This window comes from Lontra canadensis, unplaced genomic scaffold (assembly GCF_010015895.1).
Source record: "Lontra canadensis isolate GAN:19392208 unplaced genomic scaffold, GSC_riverotter_1.0 scaffold17, whole genome shotgun sequence".
NCBI classification, from domain to species: Eukaryota; Metazoa; Chordata; class Mammalia; order Carnivora; family Mustelidae; genus Lontra; species Lontra canadensis.
This window is the reverse complement of record NW_022631011.1, coordinates 14423487-14437390: the sequence shown is the minus strand read 5'-3', so window position 1 is coordinate 14437390 and position 13904 is coordinate 14423487.

Genomic DNA, 13904 nt, shown 5'->3' with positions numbered 1-13904 from the left:
ATGAAATTAGCTAAAATAAGCTTTCTGTGCAATAGAAAAGTTTTAAATCAATGCAAATATCTGTAATCTGTAGAAGTGTCCTCTAAAAGTCACCAAAGACTATTCATTTAACCATTTTGATTGATGTTAAATTCTTCACAAATTATCACATAAGGACATATTGCAGTGAGGGTTTAAAAGAGGAAGAAGCAATTTATTTTCTGTTCCTTATACAATCATCATGGAACAGTATTAAGTGACCAGGAGCAGATGGGTTTAGGTACTTTGTAAACCCAGTGAAAGACACACCCTTTGATTTTCCAGTCATAAAATGTTGCTGGATCTTCTCTATCCGACCATTAAAGGCTGTTGATCTTCAAGGTTCTTTCCTAGACAGTGTGTCCTCTATAAACTCTTAGCACCGGTGTCTTGCACTCTCCTGTAGTCTCACCTGTATGCCAGTGACACCTGGGTCACTATCTCCAACTAGACCATCCCTGGCTGCCTCACATTCAAAATGTCTAACAGTGAACTCCTCACCATTCCTCTAAAACTCTTCCTTCATCAGCGTTCCCTATTAGCTGCTTAGTCTGTCCAATTTCATCACCTAAATATTGTCAAATCCTCCTGCCCTACATCAAACATCACTGTTTCAGCCCCTTCCTAATTATCCTTCCTGTCCCCAGGCTTGCCTTTCTCTGTATTTGTCCACAATGAAACCAGAATGATGGGTCCACTATGTACTTCTGGAGAGAGACTATCACTTGACCTAACACAGCTTGCTCTATGAAAACACATAAAGCCAAATAATCCTACTCTATCTCCTAGTATGTGTGTGTGTGTGTGTGTACACATATAAATAGTAATATGTGGAGAACTTTGTAATGTATACATAAAAGTTTGTAAGGCAGTTTTTGACTTATAAACACCTGACTTATAAGGATATCTTACCTAGACATGGGTGTCTCATTCAGGAGTTCACCTTCTCCAGTTTCCTTCTGAAAACATCCCTCTCTTCCCACCACCCCTGCCCACCTCACCCCCACCCTACCCCCAGTGTATTAAGTTCTGTGTGGGGAGCACCTCTCCCATGCCAGTGCTGCCCCCTTTGGGTCAGCAACAGGGCAGTGCTAACTGGTTATCTCCTCCCCTCCCGGTGGGACTTGGGTCATTCCAGATTTTTGCTGCTTGCATTCCGATCCTCTTTCCTTCCCATTTCCTCCCACTGCAGAAGACAACTGGAGTCTCTGCCCACTCCTGATCATTCTGGGGACTCTTGTGTGATTCCCTGCTTCCACTTGGATCACCAGAGCCCTCTTTTAACTGCTCAGGGTTCCCTCTGATGCCACAAGAACCCTAGAAACGTCACTGCTACAGCTGCTGAGACACTATAAAGTGGCAGCACCAGAAGGGACCTCTTCCCATACAAGACAGTGGGGGATGTGAGTCGGACGCACTCAGGGGAATCATGAAATAACTTCCTTGCAGAAATAATGCTGTCATCTCGGTTATGTACTATTATTAATATTGCAGTTTAGTACAGAGGTGGTAGATAGGACTTGGGGGTCATTCTGGAAAACATAAACTACCACTATGGCTGTGGGAAAAATGTGTTCTGAACTGATTTAGAAAGGAACACTTGGAGTGTCATCAACTGATATATGAGCCAAATAAATAAATCTTAGAATCATGTTAAGGTTTAAAAGTCCATTTGAGGCACTGCACCCATGAACTAGAAAAACATCTCCACTAATCTTCATGTGTATTTTCAGATGTATTCTCTAGCACCCGAGAGCAATTAGCATGGGTTGTTTGCAAGAGTGGCCACATTCCTGTATAGGATGCCCACTGAGGTCAGATGTCAAATACTCTTTTGGAGTAGTACAGACAATGCTGCCTATCCGGGGTCATTTTCTAATGTTATTCTTTTTGCCCCTTTGCTCCAGTCTGATTGTATTTCTTGAAAACACCAAAGTCATGCTGTTGTCTAGTGTACACCTCCCAAAACCTTTGCTTAGCTCTCCCCATAATTGCATTTGTCTGCTCCTCCAAGACACTGTAACTGAGCACCCAATTTAAAATAGCCTCCCATCCAACCCCCTTATTCTATTTTTCTCTAAAACACATATTTACCTGAAATGTATATTTATTCATTCATTTGATTCTTTTCTTTTCTTTTAAAGATTTTATTTATTTATTTATTTATTTATTTATTTATTTGAGAGAGAGAGAGCAGATACAGGGGATTGGGCAGAGGAGGAGGGAGAGGAAGAGAGAAAGAATTCCAAGTGAACTCCACACTGAGTATAGAGCCCCAGCTGGGGCTGGAGCCCTTGACCCTGAGATCAGGACCTCAAGATCACAACCTGAGCTGAAACCAAGAACTGGACAGCCAAGTGACTGAGCCACCCAGGCACCCCCATTTGCTTATTTTCTGCTTCTCTAACTAGAATAAGAGACTCACGAAGGTGAGGAATTTGTCCCTTGTTTTCACTGCTGAAACCCCAAGTGCTCAGCATGGCACTTAGTAGACACACAATAAATATATGAATATTTATTCTTGATACTGTGTCTTCTCTCTTCTTGGTCAGGTTTGTTAGACCCTAATTGATCTTTTCCAAGTACAATACGGTGCAAATAATATTGCAGTGGTTAGAACAGCTTCCTGAATCTGGCTGGAATTCTGGCCCCAGTACTTACTAGCATTATGAACTTGAACAAATTATCCCACCTCTCAAGTCTCCATTTCCTGTCTTTCAAAACATACATTTGGGGTTGTTCATTTTCTAGATTCCAAAAATGGTCCTTTGGTGGCCATTGGCTCTAATTGTCTGTCTTCACCTGCTCAGATGGGTAGTTCTGCTCAAATATCTCATTATTTTTCATGTATTGCCCATTTTAATAAACAGCCAAGTGTATCCCAGTATGGCTGGTAGAACATCAGACATTCAGTTAAAAAAAGAAAAAACTTATTTGTGGGGCTTCACTAGTGATCAAGATCCTCTTGATATGAGGGCCAGCAACATGTATTTTAAACAATTTCTCCAGATGATTCCCATGTGACACAGAGTATGAGAAGCACCAAGTTTTCCAAGGATGCTGGTAATTCATGAGGGTTTTCCCAGATGTCATATAGATCAGTTTTCCCTGTTCCCTTCTCTCCTCACACTACCTGTCCCCTGCAGATGGTCATTCCAAGCATTCTCTGGGGGCTATTGACTTTGATTGATATTCCTCAAGTCTTTGGGCATTTCTTCCTGACTATTCGTTTGGTTTAAAGGAAAAGAAAACATTGACCTAGATTGGCTGGGGAGCCCTTTTTACTTCCACCACTGTCTGAAGAACAGATTTACTCTCTAAATCCTTTCACAGTGTATACATATATCAAATCACATTGTATACATTAAATCTATTATAATTTTACTTGTCAATTATCCCTCAATAGAACTAGAAAAAAATGTTTATCTTCCAACTCTGTTATTCTTGGTAATCTGTCATGAAGAAAACTCCAGGGGAAAATTTGTTTTTTAAATACGAGGAGCAACATGGGTAAGCCCCAGTGCTTGTACTAAGGCACAGCTTAATAAACCTTTGTGCCATGGAAAGAAAGAAAGGAAGGAAGAAAGAAAAGGGGAGGGAAGGAGGGAGGGAGGAAGGAAAGAAGAAAGAAAGGGAGGGAGGGAGGAAGGAAAGGAGAAAGAAAGAAAGAAAGAAAGAAAGAAAGAAAGAAAGAAAGGGAGGAAGGAAGGAAGGAAAGAAGGAAGGAAGGCAGAGAGAGGGAGGGAAGGAAGAAAAAAAGAAAAGAAAAGGAAGAAAGGGAGAGATAAAAAGGGGGTGCTGGGTGGCTCAGTCAACCATCTGATTTTTGGTTTCAGCGCGGGTCACAGTCTCAAGGTTGTGAGATCAAGCCCCACATCAGGCTCCATGCTCAGTGTGGAGCCTGCTTGAGATTCTCTCTCTCTCCCTCTGAATCCCCTCCCCGCCAGCCCTGACCTCTCTCTCTCTCTCTCTGAAAAATTAAGAAAGAAAGAAAGAAAGAAAGAAAGAAAGAAAGAAAGGAAGGAAGGAAGGAAGGAAGGAAGAAAGAAAGAGGAGAGGAGAGGAGAGGAGAGGGAAAAAATCTTCAAGAGGAGTTCCTGTCTATCTTTGCCAAAACCTATCCAGCATCCAGCCTTTGCCCCATAAGCTTCAAGAAATGAGCTGGGACTTCAATATTATTTCCACTTACTGTCTAGAGTCTTCTTTCATTTTAGTTCAGATTGTGCTTCCTCTGGAAGATCTTCCTTGTGGATTATTGTCTGCAGTTGAGGACTTCGTTAGCTTCAGTGGTGCTATAATTTTCTGCTCTGCTATTGCTTCTTCAGAGGATATTCAGTGGTCATGGGGAGGATGTTTATTTGATCACCTATCAACACTGCCATTTCCCCCTAGACAGTAGTTTTGAGAAGTCTCCTGATGGAGTAGTTGCATTGCCAGTGATTTGTTCTCATTTCAAAAGAGCTAGTTGCTGACCAAAATAGGAAAGAAATGGTCAGGCTCCATTTTCATATGCCTTGGGAATTTCTGGAAGGAATAGCTGCTATCCAGAAGGCACAATGAGGCCTTGGGTCAGAAGGCCTGCTGCGGACCCTCTGGAAAGGGTTTATATCCTCAAACCTGGGACTCGGATGGAGAGTTCATGCCTACAGAGGCTGTCTGGGAGCGGCATGTGCTAGTGAAAGGCTGTGGAACAGACAGATTTGAAACTTTAGTAAACTTGGCCCCAAAAGGAGGGTATTAGACTCTGTTCACTACTGACATCAGACAGTCTTATTTCTAACATCATTATTAAAAATAGCCCTTTTGATATATTTTTCCAGTTTGCTTATAAGTAGGTTCAGATTCTTCAAAAGGTGAGGATAGCACATATGACGGCCATGTTGTAATACCATAGGCTGTCCCAGAAAGACAGGCCACTGGGCTTTCTTTTATTTATGGGAACAGCTGAATATGATCAGAAGTGGACCTGAGCTGCCAGGACATGTCTAACCTTCCAATCCTTTAAAAATAGGAACTGAAAATTCAGTCCCATGTTTACTTATCAAATGTGGCATTAGCCCTCAAATTCAAACTGCTACCATATACTCAAATTGCCTTGTCCAACTAATTTTAGGAGCTGACCAGTGACCAAAGTTCTCATTATAATGTAGTTTTTGTTAATAGAGCTCCAGAACCCCTATGGGATTTCCTGGGTACCTGAAACAGGGTAACCTAGTAATTCTGCCTCTTAGTCACAAAGCTATTTAATCCAAGAGCTTTTTCAAATTCATTTACCTAGGAAATTAGATCATTCGTTACAATTAATTTGGCAAGCAAAGACAGCCAGCTGCTCAAGTGAGATCCCAAATTTTGTAACAAATTGAATAAACACTAATTTGTTTGTTGATATGATTATAGAATTAGCAAAACATTCTGTTCCTCAGCATAAAAAATTAAGATCCAAGTTATTTCATTATGGCTTATCTCTGTTACAAGTTGAATAAAATGGGGAATCTGTTGATCACAAACTCAAACAATCATTGTTCCAAATAAAGACCATGGGAAATTTGAAAGTTCTACCTGTAAGTTGTGATCTCCATGTGGCCCCACTCTTTCTCTGTAACAGGGAGCCACATCCTACTTGAAATGGTACTGATCCTTCCTGGAACTTTGTTCTCAAGTTGCCCCCCAGCCACACCACCCATTATAGGAAGTAGGAAGCTCATGTTTAATAGAATAATTTATTATTATTATTTTTAGAGAGAGAGAGTGTGCAGGCTGGGGGGTGGATGGGGCAGAGGGAGGAGGAGAGAGAGAATCCTAAGCAGGCTCCGTGCCCCTCATGGGGCCTAACACGAGGTTTGATCTCACCACCCTGAGATCATGACCTGAGCTGAAATCACCAGTCAGATGCTTAACTGACTGAGCCACCCATTATATTATGGAAGCCTGGGTGGCCCAGTCGGTTAAGCGTCTGCGTTTGGCTTAGGTCATGATTCCACAGTCCTGGGTTAGAGTCCCACATCAGGCTCCTTGCTCAGCAGAGAGCCTGCTTCTACCTCTGCCTCTGCTCCTCCCCCTGCTTGAGTGCTCTCTCTCTCTCTCTAACAATTAAATAACTTACTTTTTTTAAAAAAGGCCTTATTGAGGATGTGGAGAAAGGGGAACCCTCTTACACTGTTGGTGGGAATGCAAGCTGGTGCAACCACTCTGAAAAACAGCATGGAGGCTCCTCAAAAGGTTGAAAATAGAGCTACCCTACGACCCAGCAATTGCACTACTGGGTATTTACACTGAAGATATAAATGTAGTGATCTGAAGGGGCACGTGCATCCAAATGTTTATAGCATCAATGTCCACAATAGCCAAACTGTGGAAAGAACCTAGATGTCCATCTACAGATGAATGGATAAAGAAGATGTAGTATATATATACAATGGAATACTATGCAACCATCAAAAGAAATGAAATCTTGCCATTTGCAACGACGTGGATGGAACTAGAGGGTATTATGCTTAGTGAAATGAGTCAATCAGAGAAAGACAACTATCATATGATCTCCCTGATATGAGGAAGTGGAGATGCAACATGGGGGTTTGGGGGGCAGGAAAAGAATAAATGAAACAAGATGGGATCGGGAGGGAGACAAACCATAAGAGACTCTTAATCTCACAAAACAAACTGAGGGTTGCCCGGGGGAAGGGGGAGGGAGAGGGTGATGGGGTTATGGACATTGGGGAGGGCATGTGCTATGGTGAGTGCTGTGAAGTGTGTAAACCTGGCGATTCACAGACCTATACCCCTGGGGCTAATAATATATTATATGTTAATTAAAAATTTTAAAAAATTTTTAAAAAGGCCTTATATTGTATTCTCTCTATACATATTTCCACACTTTGCAACAGCTTTTCAGGAGTCCAGAAAAATGCAGAAAAGAATTTGAGGTTATTATTTTCTCATCATTTAAATATAAAGGAGATTAATTTGCAGAAATGATATCTTTTGCTCAGAAAAATATCAAAGTCCCATTGGAGGAAGGGGAGTGTATATTTTCTTACTGCTCTTATTTCCTTAAGAGGAAAGAAAGGCTCTAAAGAAGTTTTCCAGCCTCTACTTCGGCTTCTAACTCTACTTGCCTTGAAACAAGAACAGACCTACCTGTGGGAGGTGGGAGCAAAGAATGGGCTCACATATTGTTCTCACTCAGTCTTCCTGATGGTTCTCCATTTCTCCTTCAGTTCACTGGTGAGCATGAACAGCCAGCAATGAATGCACCAGAGGGGGCTCTACGCCTGCTCTTGGAGGTAGGTCTGGGGGCTAACAAACACTGGTCTGCATTCCCAGGGCTGTGTGGCAAGCTGGGATTCTATCTTCCTGCAGAAGTGAGTAGCTACACCTCCAATCAGAGCAATGGGTGAAAAAGCTCTAGATTTGGCATCAGATCAGAGTATGAGACCTACTCCTACTCAGCATACCAGATAATTATTTGGGAATATTATTTGATATTGTTTGATTTGATATTTGATATTGTTCTGTAAGCCTCAATTAATTCCTATATTTGCTTTGGGTTTTTTTTGTATTTTTTTTCAAATTTACTAGAAGGCAAGAAGAATATATTTCTTGAATCAGTACACCCCCACTCAACCCCCCACCCCCGATGCCAATCACCAAATCATCTACTTTATAGCCCTGAAGACTGGATTAAAAGACTACTGGAAATTATTTCTTTGCAAGTCTACTTAAATGCTATTAGCCAAAGTGGGGAGATTATTGAAATTCTGAGTAAGCATCTAAATTCAACACTAGATGCCACTACCCTGATATTTTGAAGTAGGTATTCAACTATGGGTTTTTTTTTCCAATCTGTTTTATGTTCTTCCTAAAAATAATAGTAATAAGTGTCAGATATTTTACTGTAGCTTATCATCAGCCAGATGATTATTTGGGGGGACGCTTCTCCTTGCCTCTTGCCTAGGCTCTGAGAGCATTGAGTCTGAAGTACCACAACCACACTCTGGTCTAGAGCAATGGTTCTCAATCTGGGTTACGTATTAAAATCACCTGGGATTTTTTTTTTTTTTTTAACATACCCATGCCCGGGTGCCTCCCAGAGATTCTGATTTAAATTGTAAAGGGTGGAGTTTGGATAGCCACATTCATCTAAACTTCATCGGGTAGTTGTAACGTGAAGCCACAGTGGGGACCTTGGAGCTGCCCGTAACTGAGCATTCTAAACTTGAGCATCCATCAGCACCACCAGCGAGACCCCTCCCCAGACCTCTGAGTCAGAATTTCTGGTATGGAGCTCAGGAGTCTGTCTTATTCATGATCCAACTGAGCCCCAAACCAGCACTGGGGAGGGTCGCCAGATCTGGTTTCTGCCGTTGCCTATATTTCTAATGATCTTTTAGACACGTTATTATCACACCACCTGCAGGATCTCCAATTTGACCCCAATCACTTCACATCTGGATATTTCTTTCTTTTTTTTTTAATTATGTATTTATTTATTTGACAGAGAGAGAGAGAGAGAGAGAGAGATAGTGAAAGAGAGAACACAAGTATGGGGAGTGGGAGAGGGAGAGAGAGAAGCAGGGAGCCCAACTCAGGGCTCGATTCCAGAACCCTGGGACATGACCTGAGCCAAAGGCAGACACTTAAGGACTAGCCACGCAGGTGCCCCCCACATCGGGATATTTCTAATGAGTCTCTTTTCCCTCTTTCAGTTCCTCTCAAAATTGCCATAAGATTTGCCCCCAAAATGTGACTTTGTTTGCAGATATTTTGACAAAGGATACATTTGTCATTTTGCCAGATCAGAGGTTCCTGTTGAAACATAAAATCACTTTTTAAAAAATTTGCTCCAAGCTAAGTACAGAATTTTACCAAGCATTCCCGGCCCCTAGTCCATACCCAATCTTCAACAAATTGGGATCAGCCCTAGCCCAGCTGTGACCGTATTCCCCTCTCTGACCTATCAGTATCTGTAGCTCCTTCCCTAATTCCATTGGGAGTCACCTCATTCCTCAGCCTATCATTGATTCCCACCCGAGGGATACAAGTCAGCAAAGGTCTGGGGCTCAGGGCTGGGGTGAGGATTGATAGTCTGCAGATTACCGACCAACCTAAAAGCTTGGGAGTTTACTGACCACCGCTCTATCCCCAACCAAATCATACTAAAATCTCTTCACCCCTTCCCGTCCATGCTTTATCAAAACCATCTGTTGCTCAAGGAATAATTCCAGGTGTCATATTTGCCACTCTTTGGGGGCGCAAATTGAACTATGGGGTTGGGTATGTTTGATTGCAAAAATGGAATGGGACATTTTCAAGGGAGAAAAAGCTGATGGAGCATGGCAATTACAGCTGGCCATTGCTTCCAAGAGCTGGGTGTCTGATAGCTTAGCTCTGCTCACTGCACAGGACTTGCTCAGACCTCGTCACCATGGAGAATCCTGTGTTCTTATGGGCCTCCCACTCTGGTCCAACGAGAACAGCTTCCCAGCACGGCTCCAACGTCTCAATCACCTTGGCTGTCCCTTGATCAGCCTGATGATTCAGAGAACTCTCTTTACTTTTCAGACCTGCACCCCCATTCCATGCAAACTCCCTTTAGGACATAATGTCTTATTTCCCTTGGACAATGGCCTCCTCTGCCTCTTCTTCACTTACTTCTTTCAGCACACAGCTATTTCGCAATTTGCATGTATTTTCTGTCCTCTCGTGCACCTACACCCCCTCCTTTCCTTCTACAGAACCTTCACACTATGTCCTTGAATTACTATTTTCCCCCAAATTTCTTCACTACTTTGCTTCCTCTTGGCAGAGTAATCTGTGTAATGAAACAGATGGAATCTAGTAGTCTCTCACGCCGATTTGGACTGTATGATTGAAGCACATTTTATCAATTTCACATCATCTGCTGACAAGACACAAATTCTTGTCAGTAAGTGACTGAGAAGAGTGAACAGTCTGTTCTTGTATCATAAAAACATGTTATACAGCATTTCATACCATAGTTCAATTTTGCAAATATAGCATAAATTCTGTATGCATAAACAAGAGAAGTATATTTTTATCTAAAGTAAGTCGATGCTATTTCCCAAGTAATTATTGAAGCTTAGATTCCTCCAGAATCATTAGCAAGATCGACTGCAACATATTGGTCATTGAGAAATGTCTCCATTACAAGGGAAGTTCATTATTAGATCCCACAATAATTGCTCTATGACATTTTATAATTCAGTGGCACAGAGGACGATAATATGGAGCCAGAATGTTAGTTGTAAATTCTTTCTCATGCACCCTGCTGTAATTTCAGACCATAACAACTTAAATTGACATGCAGTTAAAATCAGACTACAAGTTTCTTAAAGAATATAATGATCCCTAACAATGTTCACCTCTTAATGGACCTTGAGAGAAAAGGATGAGACATCTTCCATTGTGGATGACTGGGACACTTAATAATTATTTATCACATAATGTATTGAAGCCTGATGCTTGTCTGAAGGTCATTCCATTCTCCCTAGAATAGTCACATGAGCCTCTCCTCTCTCTGGCACTGAAACCCAGCTCTTCAAATGTATGGAGATACCCATGGAGGAGAAATACAGGCAATGGGGCAAGTGAGTAAAGCTTGGCAAAGTGGGCCCTGGGGAGTCAAGAGCAGAACCAGTTTGGTGGCATAGGGGCAGCAGCAGAATAAAGAGAAGGAGAAGGGAGGAAGTGAGTAGGAGAGCTTCCATGGCACTTGGAACTGTGGAGAGCGGGAAAGTTATTTAAATACGAGCATTAGTATTTAAATTAAATATAATTATATTAAAATTAAATTCAGTTGTATTAAAACACAATATAAATTTCCTGCTTCCAAATTCTCAAATGTTTGGTAAAGACCTGCATAGAACCCCATTTGTGTTTCCTTTATATGCCTAACCATTCAGAGACTGGCCTCACAAGGGACCAGGACATTTAGGTCCCACCTGCGGGGCTCCAATTTCCAGATGCCAGGAAATGTTCAAATGGTGGTTGTCTTAAAACAGAAACGACATGGATGAACCTGGAGGGCATTTTGCTAAGTGGAAAAAGCCAGACAAAGACAAATGTTGCATCCTATCACTTATATGTAGAACCTAAAAAAGAAAAATCGAATTCGTAGAAACAGAGTAAGACAGTGGTTGCCAGGGGTTGGGGGGGCTTGTGGGGAGTGGGAATTGGCAGAGGTTCAAAAACAGTACAAGCTTTCAGTTACTAGATGGATAAGGTCTGAGGATCTACTGTAGAATATGGGGACTATAGCTGATAATGCAGTATTGCTTAATTGAAATCTGATGAGAGTAGAACTTAAATGTACTCACCAAAAAGTATGTATCTGAGGTGATGGATGTATTCATTCATTTGATGGGGAGAATTCACTCACAGCCTAGCTGTGTGTCAAATCATCATGTGTATGCTTTAAATATGACAGTTGGAGTGCCTGGGAGGCTCACTCAGTTAAGCATCCGACCCTTGGTTTTGGCTCAGTTCATGATCTTGGGGTCAAGGGGTTGAGCCCCATGTCAGGTTCCATACAAGTCTGCCTGAGACTCTTTCTCCCTCTGCCCAACCCCTTCTCTCACTCTCTCTAAATAAATAAATAAATAAAATCTAAATAAATAAATAAATATCTGACAGTTTCATTTGTCAATTATACCTCAATAAAGCTAAGGGGAAATATGACACATGAGAAAAACAATCATAATGAATGTGAGGGACCAAAAAAATTAGGCATCTACAGAAAAATATTTTAAAAAATTAAAAATAAAAACAGTAAAAATAAATAAATAAAAGCAAAGTTTGTAAGTCATCTGAAATCATCCTTCAATAAAAATATGTGAGGTCAAATATATTTTACCAAAAAAAAAAAGAAAAGAAAAGAAAAGGAGGTCACAACACAAAAAGAAAAGAACATTTGTAATAAAGCTAGTGATTGATTCTAAGTTCACCCTGACAGCGAAAAGTGGTGAAATTTGATGTCTAAAGTTAGGAACTTTGATCACAGTTATCAGCATAACCAGTCAAGAAGAAAAAGACCTCAAATAGTAGGGAGAATAAAATGGACAAAATAAAGTATGATTCTTATATCCAAACAGTAAAATCATCAGAGAAAAATCAAAGTAACAGATCAAGACCAGGAAGGAAGCATTCAATATTTGAAAGGAAATAGTAGCCAAAAGTCCAAAACAGAATCAACATTGTAAAGGTTGGACAAAATCCAGCTGCAAACTAGAAAGTTATTGGGAAGGTTGCCTGGGTGGCTCAGTCAGTTAAACGGCTGCCTTTGATTGAGGTGTGATCTCTGAGTCCTGGAACTGAACCCTGTGTCAGGTTCCCTGCTAAGTGGGGAGCCTGCTTCTCCCTCTCCCTTGGCCCCTTCCCCACCCCTACTCCAGCTCATGCTCTCTCTCTAATAAATAAGTAAAGTCTTAAAAAAAAAAAATCCTATCATTAGTAGATGCCATTTTAGCTGCCTCACTTGGTATTTTATTTTGTTAATAATTCAAAACAACCATTTGCAGCAGAAATTGCACCATTTTTCAGGTGAAAAGCACAAAGAATACTTGCCTGATGGCATGTAAGTTGGTGGTGGTGGAATTAGGATTTGAATACTGATGTGTCTTGTTCTAAAGTTTATTCCTTACTACTTGCGGTCTATACCATTATTTTAGTGTGTTATTATAGAAATACCTGGGTGAAGTTTATCATTATTAACTACAGATTCTGAGAGGAAGAAAAAGATTTTCCCTATGGCAGAAATACCAGTCAAGGCTGCGCAACCTCATGCTGCGAGATGAACCCACAGACCTTCACATCAAATCAAACACAGAAGTGATCCAAATAACCCCTCCCACACAATGACCTCCTGAGATGTGAGAAGGATTCCTTTTTAAAACAAGTATGGCGATTTCTCCTAAACGAGCTGGATAAAATTAAAATCAGACTAATCCAGCAATCCTAAAACTCAACCAATCCCTAGATACTAAAAGGGGTAGACACTACACATGTTTCTTAATGTCCTCCAAGGATATCATGAAGATGCTGTTTTCCTAAAGAAATGTTACTGAAGCTTTTTTAAAAATTATCATTTTTTTTTAGAAGTTAGCATACATATACCAAGAAAAAGTAGATTTTAGTGTAATCTTTCAGAAAAACAAAATCAAACATTGTATCCAGGAACACAGAAGCTGGGAGTTCACAGCCAGCCACTGAAGCCTTGGGTTATTTTCTTTAAAAGAAAAAAAAAAAGGTGATGGCTAGGTGAAATTGGGTAAAAGCTAAAACATTCTGTATACTTCATGAAATTTCACTTGGGGGAAAAAAAGTGTCTGAGGTTTTAAGAGGCTAGATTAAATAACCTTGAAGCCCATTTTGCCCGAGGACTATCCGGGTGTTTTCTTTTTTTTTTTTTTTTTTTTTTTTAATTAAAGATTTATTTATTTATTTATTTGATAGAGAGATCACAAGCAGGCAGAGAGGCAGGCAGAGAGAGAGGAGGAAGCAGGCTCCCTGCTGAGCAGAGAGCCCGATGCGGGTCTCGATCCCAGGACCCTGAGATCATGACCCGAGCCGAAGGCAGCGGCTTAACCCACTGAGCCACCCAGGCGCCCCATATCCGGGTGTTTTCAAGAGCAGCAGATGCTTATGTTCCATGTATATGTCTGGGAGATGAGAGAAAACAAAAATAACCTTTCTCCCAGGACAGTGGAGGCTTCGGCCACAAAGTAGGTCACATCATCAGGCTGTGTTACCTTCCCCCACCCCATGTGTGCCGCCTGCTGTAAATGGAGTCAAAAGACAGGCTTCCCTATTACCTTAAAACACTCCTGTAGTGAGTTGCTTCTGAATGAATCATGTGAACCCCCAAGTCC